This window comes from Natator depressus, chromosome 6 (assembly GCF_965152275.1).
Source record: "Natator depressus isolate rNatDep1 chromosome 6, rNatDep2.hap1, whole genome shotgun sequence".
In the NCBI taxonomy this organism is placed as follows: domain Eukaryota; kingdom Metazoa; phylum Chordata; order Testudines; family Cheloniidae; genus Natator; species Natator depressus.
The window spans coordinates 35,845,316-35,859,645 of NC_134239.1; positions in this window are offsets into that span (position 1 = coordinate 35,845,316).

Here is a 14,330-nt window from a genome sequence, read left to right on the forward strand (position 1 = left end):
GAGGAAAGCAGCTTCAGTACCACGAATTTACCAAAAAGGCTGGTATACCTTTAATAATTATTTATAATCAACCAGAAAATACTTTGAAATAATACAGATTCAAATTCCCTACTTACACAAGATTGAGATCTTATTAATCTAAGGTTATTGGCTTAAAAATTAGATCCACAACGTCGATGAATACATGACAAACAATTATACTGGTATTTTGTTTAAGCAACTGTTCTAAAGATATTCATGATATTTTGATTTAAAAAGACAGTAGTAATTAAATGTTGCCCATGGAGATATTTCAAGAATCCAGCAATCACCAGATAATGTAAAACATCCCTGTATGTGTGCTTGACTTATTGCTCAGAAATTTATTTTGAATGTATCAATTTTTCTATTCTAGAGGCAAAATGTTTAACTGTGTCTTTCCCAGAATTAACTCATTCACTTTTTTTTTTTAAGCTCTGCTCACTCCAGCTAATTTTAATCAGTAAAGTAAATCTCAAAGAGTGATTACTTCTATCAATAGATCTTCAGTGCCCTGGCATTTTGCATCACAGTATGCTTTTGTAGCACATCATCTAGAAATGAGAGAATGGACAAACCTTCCCTCTTTCCTTTAGGGCATTCATTCCCAGCACTCAGGCCCTGAGCCAGAGCCCACTGACATTAAGGGCAGTCTTTCTGTTGGCACAATAGGCTTTGGATGAAGCACTAAGGGCTAGATTTTTCATTTTCTCAGGTAAACTGTTGGGTAATGATGCTCTGTTCTGTTAAATGGTTATATTTTCCATCACAAAGTGGTTGGAGTGATTTTTATATGTGTATGTAGGTACACTGGAGTTCTTCTAGAGGGAAACTGGGCTCTTCTAGAGGAAAAGGAATAGAGGACACTATATACTAGAAAAATAGCTTCCCCACAAATCCACATAGCAAGGATTGCACCTGCTGGAGTGTGCCCTTTAGTGGTAGCTCTGCAGCATGACAGGTGCACCTGCCTCAGTTTCCTCTCTCAGGTTCCTTAAAAGACACTAGTGCACATTCTTAAATGTCAAGACTTACCCTATGTGGGGCTGGATTATTATCGGGCACATTGTAAACAGCACTTATGCTCCCAAACCGCAGTTCACACCAATCCCCGTGCACATCACCACAGCTACTCCAGTGGACTGTTCTGGAACCACCACAACCATTCCAGCCGTCTCTTCTTTCCAGCCTTCGATAGGCTTTTCCTGTGTCTTTTTGGGCTTTACTTGCTACTTGCCATACCTGGTCTCCAACCTTTAACAGCCTGCCTATACAGGGAATACCTGCCCCTTCTCAAGGGGCCTTAAAGGGACAGACCACCACATCACATCCTATTTTTCATTTTCATAACTAGAAAAACATCTAGAATCAGATTCACAATGGGATTTAGGCCCCAAAGTCCAACTATTAGGCACCACTAGCATTCACAAAACCCCTGCTCAGATGTGGAGGTGCCTAAATTCCCCAGGCACCTGAATTTTTGTTGTAAAAGTCCCCTCCCTGCCTAAGATTCTGCCTCTGCAGGTGCATACTGCTGCCTCAGGCAGGTGCCAGGACACCCTTCTCTCACCCAAGCCCTGAAGGACCCTCAAACTAGGCATTGCCCCACCTCCTATTTCTGCAGGCCCAATGCAATAGGTGACTCTGTGTTCAGAGCACACCTAACTCTACACAAGACAGCAGGGGAGGACTTTACATCGCCCCTCCCCCCACACGGTTAGGGTGCTCACCCAGGATGTAGGATCAGCTGGTTCAATTCCCGCCCCCCGTGCCCTCATCCTGATAAGGGGGTCTTCCCACCGATCAAATAAGTGTCCTACCTACTGTTCTGTAAGCTATTCTGATGTGAGGTTCCCTCAATGTCTCTTGCATATTTAATACACACTGGAACAGCGTCAGCACTGGGCCTGTGATAATGTTCCAGTGGTTAGGGCACTCTCCTGAGAGAGGGCGAGACCCATCTTCAAATCCCTTTTCTTCCTCCAGTGGAGGAGGGAATTGAACCAGAGTTTCCCACATCCCCAGGGAATGCCTAACCAGTGGGCTAGAGGTTATAAGGGAGGTGAGCTCCTCCGGCTGTTTGGTGTGGAGTTAGGCATGCAGGGTCACCTTTCTTGCAAGAAATGGCTTTGGTGCCTGCCTCCAGGAGAGTTCATGTTTATGAATCCCAAATGGAGATAAATGCCTCACTCCGGCCTGGATTTAGATGCACTCCTCTGCTTGACATCCGCTATTGGCTAGCTTAGGTGGCTCAACATGCTGGCTTTTGTGAATCTCATTCTTTGTCACACAAGTCTCCCCCTGCATTGTATAAAGAGCTTGGGTGCCTAACTCAGGATTAGTGGATTCAACCTGGGGAGGCTAAGCATTTAAAAGTTGGGTGTTGCAACATTTAGGTCCTCTTTGTGAATCCAGCCCCTAGTTGTTCTTTGTTTAAAGAAAATTTCTTTATTATTGCTCAATTTCAGCTTACTGAAATGGAAGTTGTTTGGGTTATGTGTAGAGCCCTGATTGGATTTGTATCTCAAATCTGTATCTGCATCTGATCCATGATCTGCAAATGTGGTCCACGGATATCCGCAGACGTAAAGCGGCTATACACAGATTTGCCGGGCTCTAGTTATATGAATCATTGTGACGGAGTACTTGAACCTAAGGTAGTCACTAGAATATAGTATATAGAAGGCAAGTTTCCTCTTCCTCTCACACAAAAATTAAAACTTTATGTCTGCCATGACTGTGCTGTATTTAATACGCATCCTCCATGAAAACTTAATCCAAGGCTCAACATGTTGATTCAGTTTCAACCATACCGTATACACCCCCTGCCCCCATATGTATTATTTTAGAAGAAAAAAAAAATCTGATTTTAGGTTCTATTTTAAGGTAACATTTGCCAATTATAATGTCAGTATAGAACTTCCACTGTGTTATAGTTAAGTTCTATGTAATTTAAGAAGGCTTACCCTGCAAAGTCCTAAACTGCTGTCATCTGTATTTTATCACACAGGTAACATTACTTTTCTGGCTAGGAAGGGAAGTACTTATCTGTTCCATAGCACCAGTTCCTGCTGTTCCAGGACTTGGGTTGAGATTGAAAGTGCATGGTATTTTGCAATCTTTCAGATAAACCATATTTAGAAATAGGTGACTCATATCTAAAAAAATAATCAAATAGAGAAAATTGAAACAAGTTTTAGATTTGCAGGCAAAAATTCAAACAGTGCCAAAAGAAATGCATTTATAGCTAGAGATTAGGATGAAATCTTGGCCTACTGAATTTAATGACCAAACTCACACTGATTTAAATTCGGCTACCCTAGAGTTTCAGAATAGCCAAAGCTGAATAAAGCATGCTGCATTTTTAAAGCCAATAAATCTTCAGATTAAAAGTAATATATAATTAAATGCAAATTAAAAACTCCAATGGTAATAGGACATTCAATTTGCAAACTTAAGCACTCAAAAGTCAGGAGAATCCAAAAGGTGAAATTTCTGGTGTAGCATTAACTCAGCTCTGTTTCCCATCCAATATAATAAGCTACACTTTAATAAAGGAACAACAAATGAAAAAATACTTTTAACAAGGAATTGGAAATACTGCTAACAGGGCAAGATGGCCAAGTTATTTTTGTGGAGAAAACTTATTTCCTGAACTTTCAGCGCTTCATTCACAACTTTATCATTGCAGTAACATTATTATTATTTGTATTTAATTTGTCTGCAGTTTATTGGTTTGTTTTTAGGAAAAGTCTACCGTTAGTATTCTGCATGATGTACAAGCCTCTTGATTTTGCACTTCCTTGCTTCAGCAGCAGATGTGCTTATAAATTCTTATAGCAATCTGTCAGAAGCACACACCTAAGAGTTTAGTGGAATTTTCTACTGCATATGCTCAGTTCTGGATACTCAAGCATTCAGATTTTTTTTTTTTAAAGTTAGCAAGCACATATTGCTCATTAAGGCCTTGTAATGGGGTGCACTCACCTGTCCCAAGCACCCCTTGTCGAGCATATGCATACCTGAAGTTTTCTCAATTCCCCCTGCTCATGGTGCCCACTGTTGGCTGCTGCGCTTGCCAGGGTCTTTGGTGACTCAGCCTTCTGGCCAAATCACACTCTGTCCATGTGCGAAACAATCCCACCCCTTCTGGGATACACAATCCAAAATGTCCCCAATGCCCTGCAGCCCTCCCTGAGCTAAGTCCCCTAAAACAGTCCAAAAGGGCCCATCATGGTACCCTCACTTGGTCCAGCTAGGTTGCAAGGCTCCCACTCTGAAATTGAGTAGCACCCCGAGGGCATCTTCCCCAGGGACTCCTTGCCTCTACTTGAGTCCTCAGTGACCCAGCCTTCCTGCTGAGACATCCCTCTCCACTCCACCTCTGCGGTTAGGTTTCTCCCTGCAGACAGGAGTATCTCCCAAGGTGACGGCTGGTTTAGCTGTCCTCAGCCTTCTGTCCTTCCCTGGTCTCCTCTAGGGGTCGAAATCTTGCTTCCAGGGGCCCCTGCCCTCCGTGTTGGTGAGGCTGGCCCCTGGGTGGACACGTAATTCTCCATTAGTGTCACGGCCTCTAACTGCTTTTGACGGCTAATGACGCTTCACCCACTCCTTCACCCCGGCTGAGAGAATCTGGATGAACTGTTCTAATATGATAACGTCCACCACCTGCACCCCAGTCTGTTTTTCGGGGTCTAACCAGCACCAACACTGATCCTTCAGACGCTAGGCCACTACCCGGGACCGGGCTCTGGGTGGGTCTCTCTCTTTGTGAAACCTCTGGCAGAATGTCTCGGGGCTGATATCTAGGGAGTTGAATATGGCTGCTTTTACCTTAGTGTAGTCTAGTGCTTCAGTGGGGTCCAAGCTCTGATCAGCTGCTTGCGCAGGGCTGGTCAGGTGTGCAGCTATAAAGATAGCCCAATGTTCTGGTGGCCATTGTGCCACGGTGGCCACCAGTTCGAAGGTGACAAGGAAGGCTTTGGGGTCATCTTGGGGTCCTTTTTAGTGAGCCAGATGGTCAGCCTGGTAGGTAGGGCATCTCCTATAGGTCCAGACACCAGATGCGCAAAAGGGCTGTAATAGTATTGCCACCGGCTGGATCAGGCGTGCTTTTTGTGCCTGGTGCTGGGCTGCCAGCTCCCAAGTTAGCTGCTGTTGCTATTTGCCACTTGCTGTTGTTGCTGGGCCGCAATCTGTTGCAGTATCTGCCCTTAATGTTGATGAATTGCCTGATGTTGGTAGTTCTCCATTTCAGCAGCTTTTCTGTAACCATGGCCTCTTTAGGATCATTCAGTTGGTGGTCCAGTTACCCACATTCTCCACCATGTCTCATTGGGGTTCAGGTCTGGTTCCAGCAGCACTGCCTGCCTGGTGGCAATACTCTGGGTTATGGTGCCTCGTGGTGACAGCCAATGGCTGTGTCGCCCAGTGGTAAGAGCCAATAGCTGGATCGCCCACTGGCAAGAATCAGTAGCTGCTTTGCCTAGCAGCTAGTGTCAGTGCCTGTACCACCCAATGGCGAGAGTCAATGGCTGGGGGTAGAGAAACCCAGGCCCTCCCTGCTCCACCACGTTCCAACACGGGACCCATTGAAGCAGTTAAACCAAAATGTGCAGCTTAGGGGAGCGGGTGCTCCTACACCTGCAGCCTGGGCCACTTCCTACCCCGGCTTCTGGTCCTCTGTTGGTGGTCAGTGGTTCACCTCTGAGTCCCTTCTAGAGTTCTATCTATGCTCCAAAGGACTTTTCTCTTGCAGTTGCAGCTCGTTGTTTCCATCTCCATTGCTGAAAGGCTTGTGGCAGCTTGGCATTGAGCATTGGGCCCAGCTGTGTGGGGCCTTTGTGGCTCCTTAGCAGGAACCTGCAACACACAACTGCTCTCCTGCTCCATCCACCAGACTGAGCTAAACTGGTCCCTTCTGAGCTCAGCCTTCACTGTAAGCATGCCCAGCAGGGGTGGTGGGTGAGGCTTTCCGGGCCCAGAGCTCCTCCTTAACCCTTACTTCCCCAGTGTGAGTTCATACACCCTATCACAAGGAGACAAAGAAAACAGGCGATTTGATCTGTGCTTGCCAGGTCCTTGCTAGGCAAGCCAGTAAAAAGCTGGACAGAAGACTGCGTGAGAAAAACCATCTTCAGCAAAGACTGTATCTTGCTAGAGTAAGTCAGAGTTTCAGAGGTGTGCTTTCACTTTCGTTTATAACCATTGCTGACTTTATCTCTCCTACTTGAACTCACTTAAAACTCTTTTTTGATTAAATACACTTTTTACTTTTTTTTCTCTAAAAATAAATCCAGTACTGGGTTTGACTTGAAGTGATTATTAACTCCCGTTAAAGGAACAAGCTGCTGTGCTTTTGCCTCTTTAAAGGAGCAACAGCCCTTATTACGTCTCTGAATGTACCAGGAGGCTAGACATTTCAGGGAAGATGGTTTTGGAGACATTTGGGACTGGATGTGTGCTGGGGGTCACTTAGCTAGTTGTAACCAAGGTTAATGGAGAACAGAGTATGGTTGTGGAGTAACAAGCAGGCTGCTGGAGTTAGAGATGCTGAAATAAGGCTGCTTAACACAGACATTCAGTGCATGCTTATATGCTGGCTGGGAGTGTCCAGACATGGAGCTACAGCAGCAGAGCATTCTGAGTCACTCAGTGTTACACAACGAGCAGTGACACAACCTCTCACTGGTCTGAACTGCACCACAAAACATGACAGCAAGTACTCACAGTAACTGGTCTGGATGAAGGATGATGTTCTATGCCTTGGAGGGGGCTGGTACCAGAATGATTTCTGGTATGACATGGGGATATAGATCCTGAGGTATCTTAACATAGCCTGGAGTCTTAATGAGTAGAATACCTCATCTGTCCTAAAGCTAAACAGATCCATTCTCTCGAAAGGCAGATATCTGATGGTTGCTTGGACATCCAAGGGATGCCTGCTGCCTGCAGCAAAGATGCCCTGAGCATCAGGATATCTGTGGCCATGGACCAGGTGGCAGTGTCTGACTCACCCATGGCTGCCTATAATGCTGCCTTCGCTGTGACTATCCTTCAGTTCCTCTGAAGTTCTGGGTCAGTCTGGAGAGGAAGCGGGTTGCTCTCTTTCCCACACAAGGAAGCTGTACTTCATGAACAGTGCTTAGTAATTTGCAATGCAAAACTGCAGTAGTCTGAAGAGTATGTTTTTCTGATGAAAAGGTCAAGTTTCTTCAGATCCTTGTCCTTTGGGATTCTTTGGGTGGACCTTGTTATGTCTTGGACTGCAAACAAGTGATCATCATGTAGGATGCGTACAGAATTTGCTTAAAATAACCCATTGGGTGAGATTTGGCACCTCTTCTCTACCTGTTTCAAGGTTGGGGGCCCTTCTTGCAGGATCTATCAAGCCCCTGCTGATGTGCAGGCAATTCAGGTGGGCTCCAGGGAACTCAAAAATGACAAACAGTTTATGGATGTCCCCTTGGATGACTGTAGTTTTGATATCCAAGATATCTGCATTTGGACAAAAGTTTCTAGAATGCCTGAAAATAGTCCATGGTTGGCACCAGAGCTGGGGCAATGGCCTTGTCAGGGGAGAAAGAGGATTCTTTGAGAGAAGGAAGCTGGAGTGTCTCTTGGGCCAGATCTGCCAAAGCTTGCTCAGCCATTCCAGTTTTGTCAAGGGAGCCCTCATTACTAATGCTGACAAGGACCAGGATCTCCTCTTTCTTGTGGAAATGTGATAGGGCATGGCTCCAGGATTGGTGGGATGGCAAGCCCCAGTATGGCCAATATGGCCTTGGGGGCAGGTTGTACTGGTATTGGACAGGTTGTGCATGACCCATCCGTTGCCAGTCTTGTCTGGGAATCTGGTACTGGGCACCCTCGGGGCATCCTCTAGGATATCATTCTGGTCTCTCTGGAGATGTTATCTGGTAGAACCAACAGAGGAGGGTCCAGAGACTGGGAGAACTCCACCTCTCAGAATAGTGGTGCTGTCAGGTTTGATGTTGGTGAAGACAGTGCTAATAGTAGTGTTGGTTCCTAAATCAGTGCTGGGACGGTGAAGGTGGATGCTTAAAAGCTGGAATAGTTTCTCAGTCGGCCGGGCTCTCGATGTTGATGTCAGCGCCAGGTCCAAAGCTTCTCTGTCTCTTTTCACTGTTTATGCTCTGTTACCATACCTGGAGCAGGAAGGCTGTGACTGCTGTCTTTGGACTTAAGGTCCTACTTCTGATACAGATGTGATGGGCTGTTGGAGCAACATTTGTGGTGAAGCTCCATATCAGATGTAAAATGTTTTGGAGAAAGAGCAACAGATGGAGCATTTATTGGGGAACTGAGCTTCCCCCAGGCAGCAGAGACATTTGTTACGCCAGTCTGTCAGGGGCAACTGGGTATCACACAAAGGGCAGAGAGCTTGGAGTCTAATTTTCATTGGTTGTCTGAGGTTTTTTCTATTTTTATATTTTGGAATTGCCAATTAAAATGAAGAATTTAGAAATTTATTACTTGTGAAAAAATACTCTTCATCTAAGTCTAAAGCTTAGACCAAAGACTGAGTAAACTGGGCACAGGCCAGGTTCTATCTTGCTGCTGTGGGCAGTAAGAGAGAACTGAGGGAGGGTCTGTCCTTGCCCAGGAGCACAAGGCCCACCCAGGGTTTTAACAGACATGGCTATGCAAAAAATTCTAAACTTAGATTCACACCTACAGCATGAACTATGCTGACACATATGCAAAGAATAAATTTTTATTATTCCACTGATTAATCTCTAGCATGGACAAATCCTCATGCTGCCCAGGGAATTTGAAGTAGGAGGAGTTTTGGCTGCTCAGAGCAATCATACTCTTTCCAACTGTTAATTCATTCCAGATTCTTAGGGAGACCTGTACCTTTTGTGGAAGGTGGTCTTTGGTGGAGGGATCACAAGGAACTCTGAGTTTGGGTCCCAAACCTCTGAAAAATTGTCTGCTGAAGCGAAGCAGATAACGGCCTCCTTCTACCTGGCTACATCCCACAGGAAAGCAGAAGGCAGCTTGAATTGAGAACAGTCCGTATTTGAACAAGGGCGTGGTTGGAAAGGCTGAGTCACTGTAATCCTTCCATTGATTGTTCTTCATTCTCTTAGTCCTATTTGAAGAAGAGCACTGACTGCTGAGATGCATTGTAGTCAGTGGCAGTTGGGGCCAGAGGATGTAAGGAAGAAGGCCCTTTGCAGGGTCCCATAATGCCATTCTAGGCTCAATTTGTGTGTGGTTCAGCTGGTGTATCAGGTGACTCCTCTCCTGCCAGACACTGCTACTGTAATTGTCTTTGGTGCTTCATTCATACTTATGCTAGATGTCCCAAATTGGGAGGAGTAGAAATCTGATGCTTTAATCCCTTCACTATAATCTGCCCCATGCTGCAGCACAGGACAGGGAAAAATGTGTGTAGTGGAATTTTTCCTTATGCTGTGAAGTTTGGGAAACAGGTCTAAAAACTGCCCATTAGCTACATGAGAAGACAGCTCAAACTGGGGAATTTTCAAAAAGGAACTAGTATTGCAGTAGTATTTAGGACCCACGCTCCTGCACCAGGGCACCATTTATGTAGGAACAGTTCAGATAAAAAGATGCCTTCCTGAGATTAAGAGTAACTGTTCCCCAGTCAATCAATGATTGATATATCTTCTATTACTACTGCAAGCCAAAGACAAACGCCTTGTGTAAGAAGAGGGAGCCCTGCAGAAGGGGAATAATTTGAGGGTAATTTTTTTTTAAACACTCCTTTAATGCTAAGGAACTAGTTGTTCCCACGTCTGAGTCACCATCTTGAATCAGGTTTCAGAGTAACAGCCGTGTTAGTCTGTATTCGTAAAAAGAAAAAAGAAAAGGAGTACTTGTGGCACCTTAGAGACTAACCAGTTTATTTGAGCATGAGCTTTCGTGAGCTACAGCTCACTTCATCGGATGCATCCGATGAAGTGAGCTGTAGCTCACGAAAGCTCATGCTCAAATAAACTGGTTAGTCTCTAAGGTGCCACAAGTACTCCTCATCTTGAATCAGTTGTCTGCCACTGACCTAGATGACATCTTTCTCCCTGCCTCAATCTTCAGTATAGGATGAACACTATCTGCTTCAACTTATGTACAGCTGCACAGACATCAGGAAAGGGATGTTACTTAGCCCTGGTCTACACTAGGAGTTGAGGTAGAATTTAGCAGCGTTAAATCGATTTAACCCTGCACCCATCCACACGACGAAGCCCTTGTTTTCGACTTAAAGGGCTCTTAAAATCGATTTCCTTACTCCACTCCCGACAAGGGGATTAGAGCTGAAATCGGCCTTGCTGGGTCGAATTTGGGATACTGTGGACACAATTAGATGGTATTGGCCGCCGGGAGCTATCCCAGAGTGCTCTATTGTGACCACTCTGGGCAGCACTCTCAACGCACATGCACTGGCCAGGTAGACAGGAAAAGGCCCGCAAACTTTTGAATTTCAATTTCCAGTTTGGCCAGCGTGGCGAGCTGCAGGTGACCATGCAGAGCTCATCAGTAGAGGTGACCACGATGGAGTCCCAGAATCGCAAAAGAGCTCCAGCATGGACCGAACGGGAGGTACGGGATCTGATCGCTGTATGGGGAGAGGAATCCGTGCTATCAGAACTACGTTCCAGTTTTCGAAATGCCAAAACATTTGTCAAAATCTCCCAGGGCATGAAGGACAGAGGCCATAACAGGGACCCCAAGCAGTGCCGCATGAAACTTAAGGAGCTGAGACAAGCCGACCAGAAAACCAGAGAGGCGAACGGCCGCTCCGGGTCAGAGCCCAAAACATGCCGCTTCTATGATGAGCTGCATGCCATTTTAGGGGGTTCAGCCATCACTACCCCAGCCGTGTTGTTTGACTGCTTCAATGGAGATAGAGGCAACACAGAAGCAGGTTTTGGGGACGAGGAAGATGATGATGATGTAGATAGCTCACAGCAAGCAAGCTGAAAAACCAGTTTTCCTGACAGCCAAGAACAGTTTCTCACCCTGGACCTGGAGCCAGTACCCTCCAAACCCACCCAAGGCTGCCTCCCGGACTCGCCAGGCGGAGAAGGGACCTCTGGTGTGTATACCTTTTAAAGTACTATACATGGTTTAAAAGCAAACATGTTTAATGATTAATTTGCCCTGGCATTTGCAGCTCTCCTGGATGTACTCCCAAAGCCTTTGCAAAAGGTTTCTGGGGACGGCAGCCTTATTCCGTCCACCATGGTAGGACACTTTACCACTCCAGGCCAGTAGCACGTACTCGGTAATCATTGTAGAACAAAGCATTGCAGTGTATGTTTGCTGGCGTTCAAACAACATCTGTTCTTTATCGCTCTGTGTTATCCTCAGGAGAGTGACAGCATTCATGGTCACCTGGTTGAAATAGGGTGCTTTTCTTAAGGAAACATTCAGAGGTGCCCGTTCCTGCTGGGCTGTTTGCCTGCAGCTGAACAGAAATGTTCCCCGCTGTTAGCCACGGGGAGGGGGAGGGGCTAGCTACGTGGTGGGAGGAGGCAAAATGCGACCTTGGAACGAAAGCACATGTGCTACGTATGTAATGTTAACAGCAAGGTTTACCGTGAAAGAGTGTAGCCATTGTTCTATAAAATGTGTCTTTTTAAATACCACTGTCCCTTTTTTTTCTCCACCAGCTGCATGTTTCAAGGATCACAGGATCTTCTCCTTCCCAGAGGCTAGCGAAGATTAGAAGGTGAAAAAAACACACTCGCGATGAAATGTTCTATGAGCTCATGCTGTCCTCCCACACTGACAGAGCACAGACGAATGCGTGGAGGCAGACAATTTCAGAGTGCAGGAAAGCACAAAATGACCGGGAGGAGAGGTGGTGGGCTGAATAGAGTAAGGGGCGGGCTGAAGAGAAGGCTGAAGCTGAAAGGTGGCGGCAGCGTGATGAGAGGAGGCAGGATTCAATGCTGAGGCTGCTGGAGGATCAAACTAATATGCTCAAGCGTACGGTTGAGCTGCGGGAAAGACAGCAGGAGCACAGACCGCCGCTACAGGCCCTGTGTAACCAACCGCCCTCCTCCCCAAGTTCCATAGCCTCCTCACCCAGACGCCCAAGAACGCGGTGGGGGGGGCCTCCGGCCACCCAGCCACTCCACCCCAGAGGATTGCCCAAGGAACATAAGGCTGGCATTCAATAAATTTTAAAGTTTTAAACTTTTAAAGTGCTGTGTGGCCTTGTCCTTCTCTCCTCCACCACCCCTCCTGGGCTACCTTGGTAGTTATCCCCCTATTTGTGTGATGAATTAATAAAGAATGCATGAGTGTGAAGCAACAATGACTTTATTGCCTCTGCAAGCGGTGATCAAAGGGAGGAGAGGAGGGTGGTTAGCTTACAGGGAAGTAGAGTGAACCAAGGAGCAGGGGTTTTCATCAAAGAGAAACAAACAGAACTTTCACACCCTAGCCTGGCCAGTCATGAAACTGGTTTTCAAAGCTGCTCTGATGTGCACCGCACCCTCCTGTGCTCTTCTAACCGCCCTGGTGTCTGGCTGCACGTAACCAGCAGCCAGGCGATTTGCCTCAGCCTCCCACCCCGCCATAAACGTCTCCCCCTTACTCTCACAGATATTGTGGAGCGCACATCAAACAGTAATAACAATGGGAATATTGGTTTTGCTGAGGGCTAACCGAGTCAGTAAATTGCACCAGCGCGCTTTTAAATGTCCAAATGCACATTCTACCACCATTCTGCACTTGCTCAGCCTGTAGTTGAACAGCTCCTGGCTACGGTCCAGGCTGCCTGTGTATGGCTTCATGAGCCATGGCATTAAGGGGTAGGCTGGGTCCCCAAGGATAACTATAGGCATTTCAACATCCCCAACAGTTATTATCTGGTCTGGGAATAAAGTCCCTTCCTGCAGCTTTTGAAACAGACCAGAGTTCCTGAAGATGCGAGCATCATGTACCTTTCCCAGCCATCCCACGTTGATGTTGGTGAAACGTCCCTTGTGATCCACCAGTGCTTGCAGCACTATTGAAAAGTACCCCTTGCGGTTTATGAACTCGGCGGCTTGGTGCTCTGGTGCCAAGATATGCGTTCCGTCTATGGCCCCACCACAGTTAGGGAACCCTATTGCAGCAAAGCCATCCACTATGACCTGCACATTTCCCAGGGTCACTACCCTTGATATCAGCAGATCTTTGATTGCGTTGGCTACTTGCGTCACAGCAGCCCCCACAGTAGATTTGCCCACTCCAAATTGATTCCCGACTGACCGGTAGCTGTCTGGTGTTGCAAGCTTCCACAGGGCTATTGCCACTTGCTTCTCAACTGTGAGGGCTGCTCTCATCTTGGTATTCTTGCGCCTCAGGGCAGGGGAAAGCAAGTCACACAGTTCCATGAAAGTGCCCTTACGCATGCCAAAGTTTCACAGTCACTGGGAATCGTCCCAGACCTGCAACATTATGCCGTCCCACCAGTCTGTGCTTGTTTCCCGAGCCCAGAATCGGCATTCCACTGCATGAACCTGACCCATTAGCACCATGATCCCCACAGTGCCAGGGCCCATGCTTTGAGAGAAGTCTGTGTCCGTGTCCTCATCACTGCACTGTCGCCGCCTACTCACCCGGTATCGCTTTGCCAGGTTCTGGTGCTGCATATACTGCTGGATAATGCATGTGGTGTTTAATGTGCTCCTAATTGCCAAAGTGATCTGAGCAGGCTCCATGCTTGCCGTCTACACAAAAAAAAGGCGCAGAACAATTGTCTGCCGTTGCCCTGACAGAGGGAGGGGCAACTGACAACATGGCTTACAGGGAATTAAAAACAACAAAGGGGGTGGCTTTGCGAGAAACAGAATGGCCCCCTCAAGGATAGAACTCAAAACTGAGTTTAGCAGGCCATTGATTTCACAGATGGAGGGAGGAGAAAATGAATACAGAACAAATCTGGTCTATTTCTTGTTTTGAGCTACTTCATCTATCTTTATACATTTTGCTGGCAGCAGACCGTGCAGTACGACCGTTAGCCATCATCATCTCCTGGGTGCTTGGCTGAAGATGGAGCAGTATGACCGCTGGCCCTCATCTTCTGCTGGCTGCAGATTAAAAGACAGTGCACTGCCAGTAGGACTCAATCGCCATGAGATGAAACTTAAAAGAGACATGACCTGGCTGAGTCACTCCCATGTTTGCCCATGCACCCCTGACCTCATCGAGGTCAGTTAAAAGAGCACCCAGGACTATGTTGATGACGGCTACCAGTCATACTGCACTGTCTGCTGCCAAAAGGCAATTAACTGCTGCTGTGTAGCAATGCAGTACCGCATCTGCCA